The sequence below is a fragment of the Bos mutus genome, chromosome 2, assembly GCF_027580195.1.
Source record: "Bos mutus isolate GX-2022 chromosome 2, NWIPB_WYAK_1.1, whole genome shotgun sequence".
Lineage (NCBI taxonomy): Eukaryota > Metazoa > Chordata > Mammalia > Artiodactyla > Bovidae > Bos > Bos mutus.
Window position 1 is genome coordinate 88,787,388 of NC_091618.1, and position 24,010 is coordinate 88,811,397.

The 24,010-nt window shown below is 41.9% G+C and overlaps 1 protein-coding gene across 2 annotated transcripts in view; it reads left to right on the top strand.

Moving 5' to 3' along the window:
• The window catches only part of LYPD6B (LY6/PLAUR domain containing 6B), a 240,612-nt gene that overhangs the window by 123,662 nt on the left and 92,940 nt on the right, over positions 1–24,010 (top strand). The window lies entirely within an intron of this gene.

Here is a 24,010-nt window from a genome sequence, read left to right on the forward strand (position 1 = left end):
TCAAAACTGCTAAGTCAAAATACAATCAATGGTTGATCTATACAGTAAGGTTCTAGGTGGGCTGCCGCAGGAGTAACAGAACTTCTTGGAGCATTTTTTTAGATAGCTTTGGCTTTTTGTAGGATGTTGTTCTTTGCTAGAGTAAAGGAGAAGAGGAGGTTGGGAAGTATCCTTTCTACCTTCACTGTGCCTTAGTTTTTAGTATTGAGCTGCAAGGATGGAATGTGAATGAGCTAAACAGATTTTGAAAAACATCATTTATTTATTCAACAAATATTTACTGATGTGACTTCTTGGTGTCAGGAGTTGGAGATATAGTAGTGAACTTTTCTAGGGCATATATTGTATTAAAGAAAGAGGGGAAACAAGTGTGTTTCTGGTGATAAGTGGTATGCAAAAATAGGGAGAGGAAAAGAGAGAAAAGAAAAAAGAAGGAAACTTCCTTCCCTTGCTGCTTTGGATTTATAAGCTAGATATTGTCATTTTTACCACAGGTTTATGAGGTGGTTGCTGTTAAATGGGAGTCATGTGTATGAAATATTTGTTATGGTATTTGTTGTTGTTAAGTATTATCTATTACATGGTATTCTGACTTTTTTACAAAGTCACAAAAAAGACTCCAACCCACCAAACCCTTTATTGCTTCTGAGGTATTTGTAGGCATAGAAACTATTCCTTTGGGGATGGGAATGCTACATAGATGTAAAATTGTTTTACTTCCCCTGCAGTTCTAATCACTAGAAAGTGTTCCTCTGAAATAAAAGCAGTTTGCTTAGGGACAGATTTGAATCAATGCCATGCACCCCATTCTCTCACAGTGAATGACGTGGCAGAGGGGAAGGTTGGTGGAGGAGGAGGCAAAGGAATGCACTGGTTTTGCATTAGCCAAATCTGGAAGTAAGTCAGAATCCACCTAGAAAGTATAGAGTCCATCTGTGTTGTCCATCACCATCTACCAGCCCAGAGCTACTGGATCAACACCTCTGGGGTTGGTGTGCTAAACAGTAGTGAAGAGGCAAGGCTGAGAATGTGCTTAGTAAGAAGATACCTTCATATTTTTAAACAAAGTTACTTTGGAATCATGGAAAATATTCATGGCAAGAATGAACTCTTCAAAGCAGATTACTCCTAATTAGGTCTGGTTTTCCTAGAGACCTTGGTAATATCCTATTGTAAGCTATGATTTTATAACTTTTGAGAGTTCCTTTAGGTTAAAAGGATATTGTTTAGTGACTTTTATGGAAAGATTGAAGACAGGAGGAGAAGGGGGAGACAGATTGGATGGCATCACTGACTCAATGGACATGAGTTTGAGCAAACTCCAGGAGACTGAAGGACAGGGAAGCCTGGGGGGCTGCTGTCCATGTGGTCGGAAAGAGTTGGACATGACTTAGTGACTGAACAACAGCAACAAAGCTGTGTTTTTATAATAAATTTGAGGGTTCCTTTAGGTTAAAAGGATATTGTTTAGTGACTTTTATTTGTATGTCTAAATATGAATATGTATGATTAAGTATGTATTTTTTTCCAGTCTCTTGCTATGAAGGTTTAAAATTATTTTTAAAGAAAAAATTAGAAACATCAGAAATCAAATGGGAGATAATTTACCAAGAACCAGAGATGATATCCAGAGAAGGCAATGGCACCCCACTCCAGTACTCTTGCCTGGAAAATCCCATGGACAAAGGAGCCTGGTGGGCTGCAGTCCATGGGGTCGCTAGGAGTCGGACACGACTGAGCGACTTCACTTTCACTTTTCACTTTCATGCATTGGAGAAGGAAATGGCAACCCACTTCAGTGTTCTTGCCTGGAGAATCCCAGAGACGGGGGAGCCTGGTGGGCTGCCGTCTATGGGGTTGCGCAGAGTTGGACACGACTGAAGCGACTTAGCAGCAGCAGCAGAGATGATATCTTATTGAATGTTTTGGGGGGCACCTTCCTTGATTCTCCCTGCTCACCCCTCCATTTCCCCAGGCTGGATGAAATGCTATTTCTATGAGCTCTCAGATTATCCTATGTATATCTCAGTCACAGAAATGGTCCCTTTTTAATTCAGTATCTGCCCATGGCTTTCTGAAAAGCTGACTGTACCCTTGAGCTCTGAATCATCAGGACTTTGCATGGTCCTTGACATGTAATAGGGGCTCCATGTATGTTTATTGAATAGATGAATGAATAAATGAGTTACTAAGATTTATATCTGGTTTGAACTTCTCGGTAAGCAAAGAAAAAATAAAAATATATTGACTACACAGTTCTCATAGGCATATAAAACAGAGAATTATTTTTACAGTATTTTTTTTTTTCTTGGTGCTAAGTTCCCGAAAGTATCTGATGAAACATGATATAAAGATAAGATAGTAAGTTTCGAGAAGTGTTTTTGGTATTTAATCAGCTACTTGTGCCCTGGACTATACGAAAAAATTACTTTGGTAGAGCCTGGCAACTGGACGCCAGCTCCAGCACCTGGAGAACCCGAGTCTTCATTAGCCTTCTAGCAGATTACCTGCTAGAGCATCACTTTCCCAGACGGCAGGAGCTCCACGAGACAACTTATTTTATGCCACTGGACTTTATTTTCATGATTGGAACTGTGTAATAGATACTCTATTGAAAGATTTTATTGTGCTCACAGTCTCAGGTATTAAATGGAGTGTGTGAATTAAGGGAAAACATCCAATAGAAAGCAAGTGGTGAGGGTGCTGCGGTCAGTTTAGGACTTCAGCATGCCCGTGGGTTTTTCAAATTCTGTAAAAAAAAAAAAACAAAAAACTTTTTTTTTTTGCCCTTGCTGACATGTAGGCTTTATGAGAAAAGGATTATTTTTTGGAAACAAAAGTGACTATCAGAATACAGGTGAGAATAAGTTAATAGATATCTGCTTAATTAAAAAATATTTTTAAACCAGCTTCCTTTATGAAGAAGGAATAGTGCTAAGAAGTACAAAGATATAGCTACTGAAGGAAAGAAGTTTTTTTTTTTTTTTTTCTCCTGTGATGTATGGACTGAGACAGGAAAAAGAGCAAGGAAATTAAAAATTCTTTGATTCAGCAACATAAATATTATTTGAATGTTTTTAAAGAATGTATTTTCTTTTAAGTTGGATAATAAATTAGTGGAGAAAGACACTGAGTGGTTAAGGGTTTTGAATCTCGAGACAGTTTGAAAAGAAAGGACAGGAAAAAGAAATTTATTGAGTATCTACTTTTTTTCCAGGCAGCTCTAAAGAGTTTTTAGACAGTGTTTTTTTTTTTTTTTCTTTCTGTCTAAACTCTTGTGGTAATTCTGTGAGTCTGGAATGTAGACGTTAAATAAATTGAGATTGTACAGTTAGTGTATACATCAAAGCCAGGACTGAAAGCCAGTTAAGTGTGTTCTAAAGTTCAAGCTGGTGTTAATTTTTTATTTTAAACCTGCTCCAGTGGCTTCCTATTTGCATGGAAGGGACTTACAGGGGCTTCAGAGCTTTACAAAGGTTTCATTCAAGAGTGCATCTGGCATTACATCTATTACAGAAATGTCATACAGATATATGCATGTCTATACTTCAAGAACGCGTAGAATGTATTTGAAACCATTATGTCTAGAATATAATCTCAACAAGACCAGAGATTTTTTGGTATATTTTTTGTGAGGTAACAAACTGCCTAGAACCCCATCAGTATAGCAGATGCTCAGTAAGTATTTGTGCATGCCAAGAATGAAAGAGTCATGGTTCTTTGAACTAACCATGCTGTATTTCTATTAATAGAAATTCACCTGTTTCTGTTTTTCTTTTTATAAACGATACTTATACAGGCTACAGATACATTCTTATACGTACTTCTTTGCACTTCATAAGGAAATAGAGAAATATTATATTTTTTCATTGTAATAGAGTCTTGGGAATGGAACTGCTGGATGAAAGGAATAGATAGTTTGGATTTTGATATGAGGGCAATTCGACACAATGTATCAATGATATTATCTCTAATAGCATGTGAGATTATTATTTGTTTCACCTCAACCTGGCTGACAGGAGGAGTTTTCAGGCTTTTCCCTCTTAAACGCTCATTAATTTTGAAGTTTGGTAGGCTTACTGCTTTCTCACAGTTTCTATTTATCTTTCTTAGAAGCTGGGACAATACAGTGTGACTTCTTTCCTTCTGTGTTGAGAGAGTATGTATGATGATGCTACTCAATGAAATTATTTTTTTAAACCCAAATTATGTTCTTTTCCCTACTCTCTGCATTCCTGTTCGAATATATGGACTCTGTCTTGTCCTTGGTGACTATGTGCCTAAAGAGAAAAAAATAAGTCTAGAATTGGTTGTATCTCATTAGCAAGTGCAATTGGACCACTTGGTGAGAAACCATGGATACATTTCTAAACCAGATTGACCGCTGTGGGCATCATCTGTCATTGGGAACTTGGGGTCTCTTGTTCTGGCCCAGCCAGCAATGCAAATGCCTGAGAGCCCATAGTATGTTCCTGCTGGCTGTTAAAGATGCACAGAAAAGCTGCTGTCTGACCTTGATTGTTGCCCCATAAGCCGGTGTGGGTGGGGTACAAATATGTTCTTACACATATTTGTGCAACCAACAGATCTTTCTGTTACCAACCAGGATTCTTGGCTTCCTCGATCAATAGCAATTGATCAGAAGCCAGGCAGGAAATTCAGGCTCGGGCTTATGGGGCCCCTGCTGCAGCAGAGGGGAAGGAGAACAATCAACAGGTTCCCTTGCCTGCTCACTCCCCCAGAGGGGTGAGCTGATTCCTTCCAAGGGGTGAGGTGGGGAGTGTGCCCAGGGGTTGGGTCAGGGGGTTGGCATAGGTGGTCTGCCCGCCCCTTTGGTGGTGGTGTGTGCAGGGGACATGTGCCAGTACTCTGCTTTTGCTCCTGGCTCCTCAGAAGGGGCAGTTTTGTATCTTGTTGTCCACAGTTCGCCCCAACTACCCATGCACACAGTTATCTTTAGTTTCTCTGTATTTTGCTGCTGGAGGACATGTTTGTGCATGTGCAAGCACCACAGCAAAGGGTCCCAGGTCTCATCTCCACCCAGCAAGGAACAGAGAGGGCCCTGGCTTCTTGCTGGCCTCTGCTTTGCATGGGTTTGAAAGCAGAGGACTTTAAAGAACTCAGAAGCATGTGCTCAACATTCTCCAAAACAATGCTCGCAGACTGGATCTTCTGACAGCGTTAATATTCTGTCTTATTCACACAAGAAAACTTTGTAAACAAGTATAGAGTTGACCCTTGAACAAGCTAGGTTTGAGGTGCATGGCTCCACTTGTAGGGGAATTTTTTTCAATAGTAAGTAACACAATACTACATGATCTCTTGTTGGTGGAGTCCACAGTTGGTTGAATATGGCTGTGGAATCGCAGACACAGAAGACCAACTCTAAGTTACATGCAGATTTTTGACTGCACGGAGGGTTGTCACCCCTACCCCCCTTCTCCTCTTTTTCTTTTTACTGGGTATTTTATTTTTTATTTTAAATTCTTATTTATTTAATTTTGGCTACACTGGGTCTTTGTTGCTACACTTGGACTTTTCTCTAGTCGTGGCGAGTGAGGCTGCTCTCTAGTTGCAGTACATGGAGGTCTCCTTGCAGTGGCTTCTCTACAGATCACTGGCTCTAGGAGTGGGAGTTTTGGTAGTTGCAGCTTGTGGGCCGGGAGTGTGTAGGCTTCAGTAGTAATGGCAACAGGCTTAGTTGGCCTGTGACATGAGGGATCTTCCTGGACCAGGGATCGAATCTGTGCCCCCCTGCATTGGCAGGCAAATTCTTAACCCCTGGACCACCAGGGAAGTCCTCCTTTTTCCTGTCTTTGCTTAGGCTACCAGGAAGTTCAGAACCATGGGTAAATTCTAATAACTATTTCATTATGGCTTCAGTAGAAACATGCAGGGAGCTCCTATTCCATGTCAAGTACCGTGAAAGTGCCTGTGGGTTCAGGTTGCGGCTCATGAAGGAATAGTTTCTTGGCTTCTCGAGCCCCTTGTTTTGGATGCTTGCCCTGGAAGAGGAGAGCCCAGCTTTTCCCATGGAACATAACCGTCTCCATTAAACTTATTAGCACTAGAAAGGAGGTGGCTCATTTTGCTCTCAGGTGGAGACAAAGGCTGCTCTTGTCCCGGGTGAAGGGCCTTCGGTGACTTGATTAGTGCACAGGCTGGCCTCTGCTGATTTTCAGATGGAGACCATCAGATATCATCCACCGCCTCATTAGGCTGACACTGGTCCTGCCCCCTCTTGTAATAATGTCACCAGAGCACTTAATAATCTTGGTAAGTGCTATAAGCATGCACTGCAGAGGTAACCCAGGGTCAGCAGTGACAGATGCTCAAAAAAGCACTTGTTTTCTCATCCCGGCTGTGGTTAAAATATAACAAGGCAAGAGGTATAATAATTGCACATATTTAAATATTGAAGGAGCAGTACTGTGGCCATATAGCTGTCTTTATGTCTGATTCAAGCTTGCAGGTTTTCACGATTGAGGGGACCATGAAATAAATTGGCTGATTGCCATGGACTTACAGAAGGGTTCATTTGTTTCAGAGAAGAGAAGGCAGAGAGGGGCCCTTAAGTGTTGGAAGATATATAAGGTGGGCAATATTTATGAACTCTTCTTTTCCAGTGATAATGGGAGAAATAAGTCTTATGTTGATTCAAGGAGTAATTAGATTAGACTGTAAGAAGAACTTGCTGGCTAAAGATTGGAAAAGCCCATGGGTGGGGAGTGGACTAGGCTCCCGCCTTTTTTTAATATGTTTACACATATGTGTATATGGTCTTCCCTGGTGGCTCAGTGATAAAGAATCCGCCTGCCAATGCAGGAGATGCAGGTTCGATCAATGGGTCTGGAAGATCCTCTGGAGAAGGGCATGAAACTCACTCCAGTATTCTTGCCTGGGAAACCTCATGGACAGAGGAGCCTGGCAGGCTGCAGTCTGTGGGGTTGCAAAAGATGTAGACATGACTTAGCAACTAAACAATGATGATAATGTGTGTATATATGTATGTGTACTACTTTTTAGAAGTAGACAGTTATTTTCTTTATTGGAATTGGATTCCAGAAACTGTTGGGCTGATACTGGGCTGTGCACTAATTCATAAATGTATATATAACCTGCCCTCAGAGAACCAGGGGATGTGGCAGGATTTGAACAGGTCATTCTATATTTTGTGGGGTACAAGGATGCAGTGGGAAGGGCTGGGAACAATGGAGCATTTGTCTGGTGCCACATAGCTGACACCATCTTCTCTCTGTGGGTCAGCTGGAAGAGTAGAGCCATGGGTGAGCTTGTGACAGTACTTCCCAGGATGTGGTTGTTGTTTAGTCGCTAAGTTGTGTCTGACTCTTTGAGAGCCTGTGGACTGCAGCACGCCAGGCTTCCCTGTCCTTCACTATCACTCAGGACGTGGGGCTCCCTTAAGCAAAAAGGGGGCGATGCCTTCAAAACAGAACAGTCTGGAAATGGCAAAGTGGAGAGACTACTTTCTGTCCCCATGATTCTCTGACACAGGTTAGCACCATTTCCCTGGTGAATTAAGCTGGGGGAACGTAAGTGTGAGGAGTCCACTAGAGAGCTGAATTTGATGGGAGTCCAGGGTGTCCTGCCAGGGGACAGGCAGCTGGATGCTTGATCCTCAGGGACTTGGTTAGATCTCATACACCTGCTTCTCCACGAGTGCTGAAGTCCCTCCCAGATGAAATAACTTCATCGAAGTTATCCTTGCTTTTAGAATACTTCTGTAGCATTGGGGTTTTATTCCTCATACTGTTTGAAAAGATTTCCCCTGACTTTTACAATTGGATGGCCAGGAAAATAAATGATTCTGAACCTGTAACATATTAGCTTGGTGAATTTAAACAAAATCCATCACCAAGGTTACAAGTTCTTTTTCCCTTTGTGAGTCTGTTCTTTGTCCAGAGAGAACTTCTCTCCATTTGCCCTCCCTTTGAACACTGTCTAGGTTAAAAGACTAGAAAAAGCTGCAGTCTTAAAAAATAAACTTACAATAGATGGGGTTTGGCCAGAAGATGAAGAAAACTATGCTATAGATTTCCTGCAAATTTAATTTATGTCACATACATTTATTTAGTGCCTACTGTATACTTTTAGGGACTGGTGAATAGCAGGAAACCTTGCCCTCAATGCTAGAAAGGGCTCACCTTCTCGCATGGGAAGTAAACAAATATGCATGTTAGGTAGTGCTGAGTGATGGGGAAAGTATAAGGGTAAGGGGATCTCAGCAAATCCATGGAGTAAGTCATGTGACTGGGGATGTGCTGCTGGAGTTGGTGGGAGTTGGAGGGGTATGGGTGGGACCAGCCCGGGAACCAAGAATAGCACCTGCCTTGAGGAAGGGCTGGAATTTCCCTGGTGTGTCCTCTGGGAGTAGGGAGGGAAGAGAGATCAGAAGGTAGCCAGGATTTATTAAGCTGGTTTGCCATGAAAGGAAGTAGTGTTTCATTTGTTTGCGCTGCTTTTGGCCTGTAGTTTTTGAGCACTTTCACGTGTACCAGTCACGTAACGAACCTTTCGCAAAACCTTGTTGAACGTGTTTGCTGGTTTAACTGCACAGACATGTTAGACCTAATAGTTCATCATTAAAGGAATTTAAAGGGAATGTGCAAAAGGATTTGGAATATCTGCAGTTTATTAGGCTTCTCACTAGAGACTTCATTTTATTTAGATGCTGTATTTTAAATGAACGAATAAAGTGACTAGAGGCTTTTTGCCTGTTTATTATTTGAATAGTAATTCATAGAACATGGTAAAATGCAGATCATTTCTTTTAGTCAAAATAAGTCTTCCCTGTCTCCCGGTGCTTACAGAAGCAACCACTGCTAGCAGATTCTGTTAGCATGGTATTTTTCTAGAATGAAAATAAAGACCCTTTTCTTTATAAAAAATAAATGAACATGACTATATACATTGTTCCACACCTTAAGCATTTTAGAGCTCTTCAATATCATAAACATGGCACTGTCTCATTCTTGTTACTGTTCAGTAACCTGAGAAGACCACAGTTTAATCCTTCCCACATTGATGGACATTAAAGTTTTTGTATCTTTTGCTATAACAATCAATACTGTAATGAAAGTCCTTGTACACTCTTCTCTTTGCACATGTGTAAGTGTATCTATATAAAAAATTCCAGGAATGGATTGGTGGGCAAGGAGGAAATGTGTATTTTAACTTTTGATATTGCCAAATTACGACAATTAAGACTCCCACCTTGGCCAGGAGTCCGTGTTTCCTTACATCCTAAACAACACCTTGTGTTAGGCTTCACTTGTGTTTGCAATATAGGCAAGAAATGCTGTTTATTGTAGTTTAATTTTTATTTCTCTTAGAACAAAGTTGAATTCAGAGATGAACAGTATTGTATTTTGGTCAAGAAAGGATTGTCTGTGTGACCATGGTTCTTTGAAATATGTGGGGACTTCTTGGAAATCTGCTGCTGCTGCTGCTAAGTTGCTTCAGTCGTGTCCGACTCTGTGTGACCCCATAGACAGCAGCCCACCAGGCTCCCCCGTCCCTGGGATTCTCCAGGCAAGAACACTGGAGTGGGTTGCCATTTCCTTCTCCAATGCATGAAAGGGAAAAGTGAAAGCGAAGTCGCTCAGTTGTGTCTGACTCTTAGCAACCCCATGGACTTACAGCCTACCAGGCTCCTCCGTCCATGGGATTTTCCAGGCAAGAGTACTGGAGTGGGGAGACATTGCCTTCTTGGAAATCTAGTACCTGGCTAATTTTACAAATTGTCTTTTGTGCTAAAAAAAGAAAAAGGAATGTGAATTCTGTTTGTTGGGAGCAGGGTTTTGAACGTATTTTTAATCTTGCCCGTTAAATTGTTCACATTTTCTGTCGGCCTACTGGTGTTTTTCCCATCTGTTCTCCAATCACTTCTTCTAGAAGAGAATATCTCCCACTCTGGGTTTTTCCAGTTGTCCTTATAGTCAGCTTTCCCCTGACATTTTTGGAGATGATTGTTGTTTAGGAACATTGCAGTTATTTCTCTCTGGTGCATTGCATGCGTGAATTGCTCCTTTTTATCTCTGATATTAATATTGCTACACTTGCTTCTTCTCTTTTTAGGTGGTGTCTGGTATATCTTTCATTTTCTGTGTTCTTTCTACATTCCTATCATTTTGTCCTGTCCTAGAAATGTCATTTGAAAACTGCATAGATGAATCAGATTTGTAAACCCATTCGCATTTTGTATTCTAATAAATGAATTTCATATGTTCGTACTTTTTGAATTACTGGTGTATTTGAATTTATTTCTGCTATGTTATTCTGCATTATGTAAAAACTTCTTTTTCTATTAGGAATAGCTCCTGTATTCTGTTGAATTAATAAAATTTTCTGTTATTCTTTTTCCCCCCTCCCTAATTGGAAGCTGAGTTAGTTTTCTAAGGCTGCTGGAACAAAGTGTCACCTTCTGGATGGCTCAAAACCACAGAAATTTATTCTCACAGGTCTGGAGGCTAGGAGTCTGAAATCAAGATGTCTTCAGGGCCATGATCCTTGGAAACCTGGAGGGGAATCCTTCCTTGCGTTGTCTCAGTGTCTGGTGGTTGCTGACAATGTATTTAGTATTTCTTGGTTGGCACCTGCATCACTCCAAACCCTGGCATCCTGATCACATGATCTCCCAAGGGTCTCTGCAAGGTTTCTGCTCTTATCTTTATTATTTCCTTCTGTCTGCTTGCTTTGGGTTTATATTGCTCTACTTTTTCTAGATTCTTGGTATGAGAGCTAGAGTATTGCTTTGAGACATCACTTTTTTAATGTTTTCATTTAGTGCTATACATTTCCCTCTCGGCACTACTTTAACTGTGTCCAACTTATTTTGACCTATTGTATTTTCATTTTCATTCAATTTAACAAACTTTAAAATTCCTTTTAAGACTTTGACACATTTAGAAGTGTTGTTTGGAGTTTTACCTGTTACCTTCCGTTACTGATTTCTGGTTTGCTTCACTGTGCTTGGAAAATATGCTCTGACTGATACAGATTCTTATAAATTTGTGGAGGTGTGTTTCATGGTCCATGATGCCTCTTTTGGACAGAGTTCCATGGGCATTTGGAAAGAATGTATTTCTGCCGTTTTGGGGTGGAGTGTTGTATAAATGTCTATTACTTTCTGTTGATTGATGGTATTTTTGTCTTATATTTTTCTGTATCCTTGCTGATATTCTGCCTAGTTGTTCTATTAATTGTTGACAGAAGGCAATGGATTTTTTAGTCTTTCTCCTTGGAATGCATTCTTCCTCTCTGAAGACCAAAATATTTTCTGAGTTCATAAGAAGCATTAATTACTGATTGATCAATCAATAGACCATGGTGGTTAGGTGACCCCACTGTCCCCTCCTCATATCTTTAACTCTTTTTAAAAATATAAATGTATTTTAATTATGTTTTAAATTTAAATTTTTATTGAAATATAGTTGACTTATAATATGGTATCAGTTTCAGGTGTACTGCAAAGTGATTCAATTATATATATGTTACTTTATATATAAATAATATTTTACACTTATGTTATTACAAAATATCAAGTATAGTTCCCTGTGCTATACAGTAAATCCTTGTTGCGTATCTATTTTATGTATGGTAGTTTTATATGTTAATCCCACTACTTCTATTTTCGTCTTCTCTCCCTCCCTTTCTTCTTTGGTAACCATAAATTTTTCTGTGTATGTAAGTCTGTGTCTATTTTCTATATAGATTCATATTTTAGATTCCACATAAAAATGATCATATAATATTTGTCTTTCTCTGACTTCACTAAGTATAATATTCTCTAGGTCCATCTGTGTTGCTGCAAATGGCAATATTTCATTTTTGTTTTTATGGATGAGTAATAATCTATTGTGTATGTGTGTGTGTGTACCAGACCTTCTTAGGCCAGTTCTCTGTTGATGGGCACATGGGCTGCTTCCATGTCTCGGCTATTGTAAATAATGTTATGTACATTGAGGTGCATGTTTCTTTCCAAGCTAGAGATTTCCCAGGATTGGGATTGCTGGGTCATTTGGTAACCCTGTTGATTAAGGAAGCTCCATACTGTTCTCCGTTGTGGCTGTACCAGTTCACACTCCCACAAACAGTATAAGAGGGAGGGCTCTCTTTTCTCCACACCATCTCTAGCATTTGTTATTTGTTGACTTTTTAATGATGGCCTTTCTTTGAGTCTTCTATAGAAATGTCTATTGAGATTTTCTGTCTATTTTTGAAAAGATTTTTCATTTATTTGATATTGAGTTGTATGAACTGTTTGTATATTTTGGATGTTAATCCCTTATCAGTTTTCAAATATTTTCTCCCATTCTGTAGGTTGTCTTTGTGTTTGTTGATGGTTTTCTTTGCTGTGCAAAAGCTTTTAAGTTTAATTAGGTCGCATTTGTTTACTTTTGCTTTTACTTTTTTGACTTAGGAGATTGACCTAAGAAAACATTGATATGTTTCATGTCAAAATGTTTTGGTTATGTTCTCTTCTAGTAGTTTTATGGTGTCATGTCTTATATTTAGATCTCTACAGCATTTTGAGTTTATTTTTGTGTATGCTGTGAGAGAGTGTTCTAATTTCATTGGTTTACATGCAGTTGTCCAGCTTTCCCAATACCTGTTGAAGAGACTTTTTCTTCATTGTGTATCCTTGCCTCCCGTGTCATATTTTAATTGACCTAAGTGCCTGGTTTCTCTCTGGGCTTTCTATCCTGTATTTTTTTGTGTCAGCACCACACTGTTTTGATTACTATATATGTGTAGTGCAGTCTGAAGTCAGGGAGCATGATTCCTGCAGCTCTGTTCTTTCTCAAGATTGCTTTGGCTATTTGGAGTCTTTTGTGTTTCCATACAAATTTAAAATTCCTTTGTTCCAGTTTTGTGAAAAATGCCATTGGTAATTTGATAGGGATTGAATCTGTGTAGACTGCCTTAGGTAGTATTATCAATTTAGCAATATCGAGTCTTCCAGTCCAAGAACATGGTATATATTTCCATCTCTGTGATCTTCAATTTTCTTTTACCAATGTCTTATAGTTTTCAGAGTACAGGTCTTTTGCCTCCTTAGGAAGGCTTATTCCTAGGTATTTTATTCTTTTTGCTGCATTGGTAAATGGGGTTGCTTCCTTAATTTCTCTTTTTGATATTTTATTATTTATTGTTAGTAAATAGAAATGCAACAGATTTCTGTATATTAATTTTGTACCCTGTAAGTTTACTGAATTCACTCATGAGTGCCAGTAGTTTTCTGTTTTCGACTTTAGGATTTTCTATGTATAGTATCATGTCATCGCAAAAAGCAACAGATTTACTTCTTTTCAATAGACTCCTTTTATATCTTTTTTTCCCCTCTGATTGCTGTGGCTGTTTTCTAAAACTGTGTTGAATAAAAGTGGTGTGAGTGGGCCTTCTTGTGTTCCTGATCTTACAAGGAATGCTTTCAGTTTTTCACCATTGAGTATGATGTTAGCTGTGGGTTTGTCATATACGGCCTTTATTATGTTGAGGTAGGTTCCGTCTACGCCCATTTTCTGAAATTTTTTTATTATTATAAATGGATGTTGAATTTTGTCAGAAGCATTTTCTGCACTTATTGAGATGATCATATGGTTTTTATTCTTCTATTTGTTAATGTGGTGTATCACATTGATTTACAGATACTGAAAAATCCTTGCATTCTTGGCATAAATCCCACTTAATTATCATGGATGATCCTTTTAATGTATTGTTGGATTCAGTTTGGCAGGATTCTGTTGAGAAGTTTTGCATCTATGTTCATCCATGATATTGGCCTGTAATGTACTTTTTCTGTGGTATCATGGTGTGGTTTTGGTATCAAGGTGTTGGTGGCTTCATAGAATGAGTTCAAAAGTGTTCATTCCTCTGCAACTTTTTGGAATAGTTTTAGATGGGTAGACATTGATTATTCTCTAAATGTTTGGTAGAATATACTTGTGAAGCTATCTAGTCCTTGATTTTTGTTTGTTGGGAGTTTAAAAAATTACTAGTTCAATTTCCATGCTTGGTCTGTTCATAATTTCTATTTCTTCCTGGTTCAATTTTGGGATATCATGCCTGTCTAAGAATTTTTCCATTTCTTCTAGGTTGCCCATTTTATTAGCATATAGTTGCCTGTAGAAGTGTGTTATGATCCTTTGTATTTCTGTGTTGTCAGTTGTAACCTTTTTCATTTCTGATTTTATTAAATTTTGCCCTCTCCCTTTTTTTTCTTCATGAGTCTGGATAAAGATTGATCAGTTTTGCTTCTCTCTTCAAAGTATCAGCTTTTAGTTTCATTAATCTTTTCCATTGTTTTTTTGACTCTATTTCATAAATTTTTGTTCTGATCTGTATGGTTTCTTTCATTTTATTGAATTTGGGTTCTGTTGGTTTTATTTTTCTAGTTGCTTTAGAAGTAAAGTTAGGTTATTTGAGGTTTTTCTTGTTTCCTGAGGTAAATTTATATCACTATAAACTTCCCCCTTACAACTAGCTCTTGCTTTGTCCTACATGGTTAGATTAATGTATTTTTGTTTTCATTTGTCTGTAGGTATTTTTTTATTTCCTGTTTAATTTTGTCAGTGAACCATTGGTTGTTAAGTAGCATATTATTTATGTCTTATTTTTCCATCTCCTTATTTAGTCCTTTGTCTGGAACATATTCTTCTGCTGCCTCATTTTGTCTGAGTTGCTATTTGTATTTTTATGTGTATGATAGGCTATACGTTTCTCGATCTTGGAGAAGTGGCTTTCTGTAGGAGACGTCCTATAGATCTAACAGTACACTCCCCTCTCGTCACCCAAGCTACATGCTCTAGGGCTTCCCTTAAGAGGGCTGCACGAGGCCTTCTGTTGTGGCAGACTGACTACGTGGGCAGTGTGTGGTAGGTTCAGTTGGTCCCTAGTCTGATTGGTTTCCAAGCCCTGCCTGTGTGGATGCTGCTGGTTGCTGTTTGGTGGGATTTGGTTATAAGGTAGTGGGTGCAGAACCCTAGGGGGTCCTAGGGCTAGTGCTGACTCACTGGTGGATGGAGTCAGCATCTGGAAGACTCTGGGGCTGTTGCCCACCCACTGGCAGGTGAAGCCAGATCCTGGGATTAGTGCCAGTCAACTGGCAACAGAGCTGGTTTCTGGAGTCTGGCTGCAGGCCTCAGGAGGGGTTCCAGAGCTCACTGGTGCAGGGATTTTGGTTTCTGATGCAGTTGGACATGGGGTCCCGGGTATCTTGAGAGTCATGTTGACCTGCTAGTGGGCAGGGCCAGGGCCCAGGTGGCCCAGGATAGGGTCTGGTCTGTGTTGGTGAACTGGGCCCACAGGCTGTAGGGATCATAGTTGTTTTGTTTCTGGTGTCTGCCCTGTGGTCAGTGAGGTGGTCTAGAGACTTGTGCAGGCCTCCCGGTTGGGGGCACCTGCCCACTTCTGAGCAGAACTGAGACTTGGCCCCCTAGTGAGCCGGACTGTATCTAGGGGTGTGTCCAGAGGCAGGAGTGGGCTCAGGAAATCTTTATGCAGCCTTTGGATGGTTGGAGCTTTGTCTCCCACCTCTTCTCTCTAAGACCAGCAGTTAGGTCTGGCCCAGGCTCCTATCAGAGTACTGCTTTTGTGCTGGGTCCTGGTGCACATGAGATTTTGCATGTGTCTTTTAAGAGTGAGTCTCTATTCCCCTCAGTCCTGTGGGGCTTCCGCAATTAAGCCCTGTTGACCTTCAAAGGCAAATGCTCTAGGGGCTTGTCTTCTTGGTGCTGGAACCCAGGTTGGGGGGCCTGGTGTAGGGCTCAGAACTCTCTTCCTACAGGAGAAACCTCTACAATTTGATTATTCTCATTTGTTGGCTCCTCACCTGGGTGGTTTGGGAGTCAACTATATAGAGATTCTGTTCCTCTGACCCAACTCATTGTGGTTCCTTCTTTATATATTTATATGTAAATCTTTTCTGGAATGTTCCAGTCTCTTTCATCAATGGTTGTTCTGCATCTGCTGTGACTTTTGTGTGCTCGAGCAAGGAGGTAAGCTAAGGGTCTTTTTATTCTGCCATTTTGGCTGCTCTCCCACTTTCTGTGTCATTTCATCTGCTCCTCATTGCTTCTAAATTGGTTTTTATCTCAGCAATTGAATTGCCTTCTGCATCTTTATATTTTCTAGTTTCTTTTTACTGTGATCTGCATTTCTATCGATAATCTTTCTTAATACCTTTAGCATTTTTATTACCTTCTATTTGAACTCAGTCTAATAAACTGTTGAGATTCGTTTCATTATTTGTTCTTTCAAGGGCTTTCTCTTGTTATTTTACTTGGGAGTAGTTCCTTGACTGTTTTGTTTTACTTAACTGTTTCTCCTAAATGCAGAGACAGAGTAAGTTATCTACTGTGGTTTTTGAATGGGTGTTTTTATGTGGGAGCATTCCTCAGTTCAGTTAAGTTCAGTCGCTCAGTTGTGTCCGACTCTTTGCGACCCCATGAATCACAGCACTCCAGGCCTCCCTGTCCATCACCAACTCCCAGAGTTCACCCAGACTCACGTCCATAGAGTCAGTGATGCCATCCAGCCATCTCATCCTCTGTCGTCCCCTTCTCCTCCTGCCCCCAATCCCTCCCAGCATCAGAGTCTTTTCCAATGAGACAACTCTTTGCATGAGGTGGCCAAAGTACTGGTGTTTCAGCTTTAGCATCATTCCTTCCAAAGAAATCCCAGGGCTGATCTCCTTCAGAATGGACTGGTTGGATCTCCTTGCAGTCCAAGGGACTCTCAAGAGTCTTCTCCAACACCACAGTTCAAAAGTATGCACAAATTCCAGGAGATAGGTGAGGACAGGGAAGCCTGGCGTGTTGCAGTCCATGGGGTCGCAAAGAGTTGGACACGACTTAGTGACTGAACAACAACATTCCTGTGTAGACCATGTGGGTCCACTATTTTTAGTTTGAGGGGTGGTGTGGCTGCTGGCCACATCTTTCCTCAGAATGTGTTGGCCGTTATTCCCTTAGACTGGTGTTGTGGTGAGTTTGCACTGCTTGGTGGGCGGGGCCTCTTTGCTCCATGGCCATCCCGGCTCTGTTAGGGGTGGGGTCTGTTCTTCAGTCTGAGTGGAAGCCCTGAGGAGTTTGATCAGGCTCTGTTGCCCTCAAGCATGGGTCCAACCCCAAAGGAGGTGCCCACTGAAGAAAGTCAGGCCCATGTAGTCACAGTGGACCTATGTGCCACCTGGGCAGGCGTCTGTGTTTCTGCCCAGGAGCAGCCTAGGGTCATCCCCTTTGGCCTCTGTATTCATCCCAGACCGAGTGCTACGCTGTGATGTGTCCTGGGCTGCAGCTTGGGCACTGTGGCTGCAGGAATCAAGGTGGTTGTGCTGGGGACCTGGACTGCCTCTGTGGCAGGGCTCTCCCAGGACTCTGTCCATCCCATCCCCCTACTCTGTCACTTGATCCCCTTCCCTGTCCTTAACTTTTAAAAGCAGAACTACTGTACACATTTCAGCTGCTCCAGACATGCACAGTGAATTATAGCTTCTGAAGGAAGAGAAAATAGTAATGACTTGAAATTCCCACACCTGTACTGCTGTAATAAATACTTAACTGATCTCCTCACATCCAGGCTGGGTTTACTCTAGCTTGTCTTATAGCCTCACCCTATAGACTCAACCCTGCTGCATTTAAGAACCTCCTCGGAAGCTTTTTAAAAAAATACTGATGTTTTGGCTCACACCCAAGACCAATTAAAGTAGAAACTCTGTTGGCGTGGCTTTGGGCATTGTTCTTTTTAAGAGCTCCCTGGGTGAGTTCACTGTCCAGGCAGGGCATTGCCCGGACAGTCTCCCCAGGTGCTTATGAAGCACCCACAGTCCGCAGGCCCTTTGCTGGGTCTGGAAGGGCACAGCTGAGGAAGGTTTTTGCATATTCTGAGAATGTTGTCCCACAGCATTTATTGAGGGTCTTCACCTTCAACTCAGTTAATATTTCTTGATTGGTTGATTTAGTCCCAGAAACCTGATAAGCTGCCTATGGTAGGAGTCAAAATTCTTAAGAATGAGGAGGAAGGTGGAGGATAGCAGCTTAATATTTATTTAGGGAGAAAAAGAGATACTACATTCTTAATGTGCAGTTCTTAATTTTTGCCTTGTTCATCTTTGCTGTACTGTGCTCAGTTGTATACGACTCTTTGTGACTCCACGGACTGTAGCCTACCAGACTCCTCTGTCCATGGAATTCTCCAGGTAGGAATACTGGAGTGGGTTGCCATTTCTTCCTTCAGGGGAAGGAAGCCCCCACCCCCCTGAATATATTCTTATTGCCTGCATTCTCTTTGATTAAAATTTTCAAAAAATTTACATTTTCCTTCCCCATGTAATTGTAAACTACATATATTAATTATGTTCTTTAAGGCAATGGCAACCCACTCCAGTACTCTTGCCTGGAAAATCCCATGGGTGGAGGAGCCTGGTAGGCTGCAGTCCATGAGGTCACTAAGAGTTGGACACGACTGAGCGACTTCACTTTCACTTTTCCCTTTCATGCATTGGAGAAGGAAATGGCAACCCACTCCAGTGTTCTTGCCTGGAGAATCCCAGGGACGGAGGAGCCTGATGGGCTGCTGTCTATGGCGTCGCACAGAGTCGGACACGACTGAAGCGACTTAGCAGCAGGTGTTACTTCTATTTTTAAAGTTAATAAAGTTTTTTGTACTATTTATTTATGACCTCTGTTGCATGCACCTTTAAAGTCATGGTGATGGTTTTTTCCTAGTACAGAGTAGCAGTTCAATGAATACATTTTTTGGGGGGTGGGGCATGCTGCATGGTATGTGGGATCTTAGTTCCCTGACCAGGGACTGAACCTGTGCCCCCTGCATTGGAAGTGTAAAATCTTAACCACTATATGGCCAGAAAAGTCCCAATACACATTTTACATTAGAATAGTTCTAGATTTTAGGAAAAGTTGGAAAAATAGTACAGAGAGTTCCTCTATACCCCACACCACTATTTCCACTATTATTAGCATCTTATATTAGTGTGGTACATTTGTCACAATGTATCAACTAGAAATGACACATTATAATTAACTAAATTATAATTTTTTTTCACATTTCCTTAGTTTTCACCTAATATCTTTTATCTGTTCCAGAACCCATCTGGGATACCACATTACATTTACAGATTTTTTTTTTTTTTTGGCTGCATCAGGTCTTAGTTGAGGCATATGGAATCTAGTTCTCTGACCAGAGATTGAACCCAGGCCCCCTGCATTGGGAGCATGGAGTTCTAGCCACTGGACCACAGAATATCTTTAATTTTTTTGTATTCATGAATCAATTTATTTTCCAGCAAAGTTTGTTAATTGGTAGCTTTCTCTCTTATAAGACAAGAATATTAACATACTTTAATTCCCCTTTGTTTTTCCACTACAACTTCTTAGCTAGTGTTATGTAAATTTTGGTTCCAACTCTTTTTAGGACTGTAAATGCTAATGAGTTTAGAATTCTGGCAAGGACATTCAGTGAGAAATGTCTGTTCTTGGTCTTCCTATGTTTAGAACATCAGTGAAAACCACAGGTCTGTCAAGTTTTAGCTATCCATTTGATGATTTTTGAAATTTGCCTTCTGAAATTGCAAAATGATGTTTTTCTCAAATCACTCCACCTTTACTCCAAAGAATGGCCAAGAAAATTATCTGTGAGTGGCAAAGACTTGTTTCAGTCTCAGCAGTTTCTCAACAAAGATATCTCCATTCAATTGTGTCTCATTTGGGGAGCATAAAGACAGACTCATCATGAGATGCAGTAAATAACACTGACAGAGTTTAATTGTTTTTTTTAAATTGCAATCATAACTAATTAAATACTGAGATGTGAACAGCTGCACAAGAATATTTAACAGATTTCTTGGAGTCATCCCCACTTTTGATATGACTTTTGAAAAGCCTAGCTTATGGAAAGCTGAGTGAGTGGTTATCTTATATTTTACATTAGAAAGTGAAAAACCAACCTGAAAACTAGCAAGAAATGAATTGGCAAGTCTTCGTGAAGGTGTCATCTAAGCTCAGTCTTGAAAGACGAGTAGGATCCTTTCATTCAACCTGTATGTATTAAACTTCCTTCACTACGTTAGAACGTGGACCCCAGGGTGACTTTTGCCTCTGAGGAGCTTATAGTGTGGTGGCGGTGGGGAGTGGGGATGGGCTGACTCATCGGTGGTTAGTGCAGGGGCCTGTGGCCAAAGCCAGCCTGTCACCTGCTTTTGTATGACCCATGAGCTGACAGTGATTTTTACAAAGCAAAGAGGAAGCAGGGATGAGCAAGGGACTTTCCAGCCCTGCTTTTTTTTTTTTTTAATGTTTCTAGCCTAAGTGGAGTCCCTGTCTAGCCCCTTTGGATAAAGACTTAATATTTTATGGTTAGAATTGCAGCATACACGAGGGGCTACAGAAACAGAGGAGGGACAGCTAACTATGACTGGGGAGACCAGAGAAGTCACCCCCAGAAGAGGAGAGACTAGGGGAACAAACGTCAGATTGCGCTTGCTGGGTCTTCAGATACCAACTGCCAAGTTGTCCTTCCTTGATTTTTTTCTTTTAAGATTTAGTCCTTCTTTCATCTGCTCCTTATAAAACGTGACTTTGGTTGCTGAACTTTTCATTATCTGTTGGCTGTGTTCCCTGTAGATGGGGGTTCAGGGGTTCTGAGGACCCCCTAAATGGATACATGTGTGCATTTTTCTGGGAGAAAGACACACGGCTTTCATCACATGCTCCACAGGCTCCATCATTCAGAAATTTTGGAAGCACAGTTTTAAAGTGGATGTCTTTAAAATTGGGACTGTTGATGGTGGGTTCTGACTAGTGCAGGGTTAAGTAGAGGGGTTATGCGTTTCCTGAATATTCATTGGAAGGACTGATGCTGAAGCTGAAACTCCAATACTTTGGCCACCTGATGCGAAGAGCTGACTCATTTGAAAAGGCCCTGATGGTGGGAAAGATTGAGGGCAGGAAGAGAAGGGGACGACAGAGGATAAGATGGTTGGATGGCATCACCGACTCAATGGACATGGGTTTGGGTGGACTCCGGGAGTTGGTGATGGACAGGGAGGCCTGGCATGGTGTGGTTCACGGGGTCACAAAGAATCGGACACGACTAAGTAACTGAACTGAACTTACTGGTCCAGGCCCAGATACCCAGGGTCTGTGCACTCAGAAGATGTTCAGTGAGAGGCTTCTCTCAAGGTATTCTGTGCTAGGGCTGCAGGAAGGGTTGCTTCAGGGACACTGGGAATATCAGAGGATATCAGCCTGAATGTTTGAGAGAACAGGGTCTGAGAGAAGGACTAAGAGGCCAACAATTTGTTGGGAAGATGCGAGCCCTGGGTGATGGGGGCAAAGAGGAGACTGCTTTACTGCTGGCTGACCCCTTTCAGCAGCTGTGAGGTGCCATATCTGTCCCTCAGCCACTTACTCTTGGCTCGACACTTCTCTGGGAGGACTGCAAGAAGGGGCCACACCTTGCAGCAGCCCCTCGGAGAGAGGAAGGAGGTTTAGGTGCCAGCTTCACTTGTGTCTCCTTGTCATGTCAGTAAAGCTAATTCTCCTCACTTCAGGGTGCTCCCCACCAGCCTGCAGGGACAGCTCGGGGAGCTGGATCACATGCACCTCAGGGCTGGAGTCTGGTCTATCCAGAAGCAGAGGGCCAACCAGGCATAAGCAGGAAAGACCATTAGAAGAAGAAGCAATTTAGAGAAGTGTGTCAAGGTGTCGGAAAGTGCAGGTTTGTTTCTATCAGTAGGAGGCAGATCTCTGAAGAAACAGCAGATGTAGGGTTGGGGTAGGACCATCTTGGCAGAGGACACAGCTGATCAGAGGTGGCAATGGAGGGAAGAGGGAGAGGAGAGTAGTCCCCCCGAGGTTGTGTATCACCCTCTCTTCTCTGCACCCGTCTGATACTTACTCAGCTTCTGTTCTGTGCCAAGGGTGATATGATGAGTGAACAAAACCAGATCTGGTCTCTTCTCTCACAAGGATTAATCCAGTGTGGGAGACAGAGAGTATGCACATCATCGCACTGGCAAATGTGAAATTGCGGCTGTGTTAAGTGCTCCTGGGAGACAGCTCTGAGAGCCTTTGTTAGATGGATTTAAACACAGTGAGAGAGGTCAGATAAGACGTCCTTTTAATTTTTTATTGGAGTATAATTGCTTACAATGTTGTTAGTTTCTGCTGTACAGCAATGTGAATCAGCTATGTGTATACATATATCCCCTCGCTCTTGGACCTCCCTCCCACCCCTCTAGGTCATCACCGAACACTGGGTTGAGCTCCCTGTGTTATAACAGCAGTTTCCTCTAGCTCTCTGTTTCACACATAGTGGTGTATATATAGTCAGTGCTACTCTCCCGATTTGTCCTACTCTCACCTTCCCCTCCATGTCCACATGTCCATTATCTACATTTCTATTCCTGCCCTGCAAATGTGTTCATCTGTACCCTTTCCCAGACTTCCCTGGTGGCTCACACTGTAAAGAATCTGCCTGCAATGAGGGAAACCCAAGTTCAATCCCTGGGTTTTGAAGATCCCCCTGGAAAAGGGAATGGCAACCCACTCCAGTATTCTTGCCTGGGAAATCCCATGGATAGAGAAGCCTGGCAAGCTATAGTCCATGGGGTCACAGAGTCAGATAAGATTGAGTCGGACACACACACATACCCTTTCTCTAGACTCTGTATGTGTGCATTAATATAGGATATTCATTTTTCTCTTTCTGACTGACTTCAGTCTATAGGACAGATTCTAGGTTCCCACACGTCACTACAAATGACCCAGTTTTGTTCCTTTTTATGGCTGAGTAATATTCTAGATAAGGCTTTCCAGGCCAAGTGGCTCATGACCTGAAATAGAAAGGACTGGTGGGAGTTAAGGGCAAGAGCAAGAGAAGGGAAAGCTCTTTTGGTTGGAGGATAGACACCATGTCCAAAGGCTCTGTGGTAGGCTGGAGCCTGGCACACGTGAGTGTCAGAAACCAGGCCAAGGTGACTAGAGCAGTGAGAACACGTGGGACGGGAGGTAGGTGTCGGGGGCGGGCTTCAGACTTCCATGCCAGAACTGGGGCTGTTGGAGCCCTTCCCAGCAAACACCAAATATTAACAACCCCAGGGATATCTGAAGGACAGGCAACCCCAGGAAAATCTCTGCAGCACCAGGCTAAAGGCGGTAGAGACTTTGGGGCTGGTAGCTGTGAGCCCAGCTTCCCAGGTGGTGCTGGCGGTAAAGAATCTGCCTGCTGATGCAAGGAGACACAAGAAATGTGAGTAACGTGAGTTCAATCCCTGGGTCGGGAAGATTCTCCTGGAGTAGGAAATGGCACCTCAAAAAGGCCCTCACACTTGCTTGCTGGCCCCAGGAACATTTTTAAATGTCGCAGAGCTTTTTCTTTTTATTATTTTTTAAATTCATTTTTTAATTGGAGGAAAATGACAGTGTTGAGTTGGTTTCCATGGTACAACAATGCTAATCAGTCATAATCATATACATATGCACATATGTGTGTGTGTGTGTGTGTGTATCCCCTCCGTGTTGAGCCTTCCTCCCATCCACCCCCATCCCACCCCTCTAGGTCATCACAGAGCACCAGGCTGAGCTCCCTGTTACACAGCAGCTTCCTGCCAGCTATCTGTTTACACATGGCAGTATGTATATGTCAATGCTACTTTCTCAGTTCATCCCACCCTCTCCTTCCCCCGCTGTGTCCACAAGCCCATTCTCTATATCTCCTGGAGATTTTTTTAGACTATTCTCTTTTTAGGCTTTCTAGCAACACTCTCACGTGGGGCATGAATCTCAAGGTGCCTGCATGGAAAGTTCCAGAACTGAACCTAGCATACAGACCTCCTCCTGGGGGACATCCCACAGTGGCAGTGCTGGGGCAGGTCAGTCAGAGGGCTGGCCCACACAGTCCTGGGCCAGGACTCCTCATAGGAGGACACACAATCCCAGTCCTCAGTGTTTGCCCCGGGGATTGACTC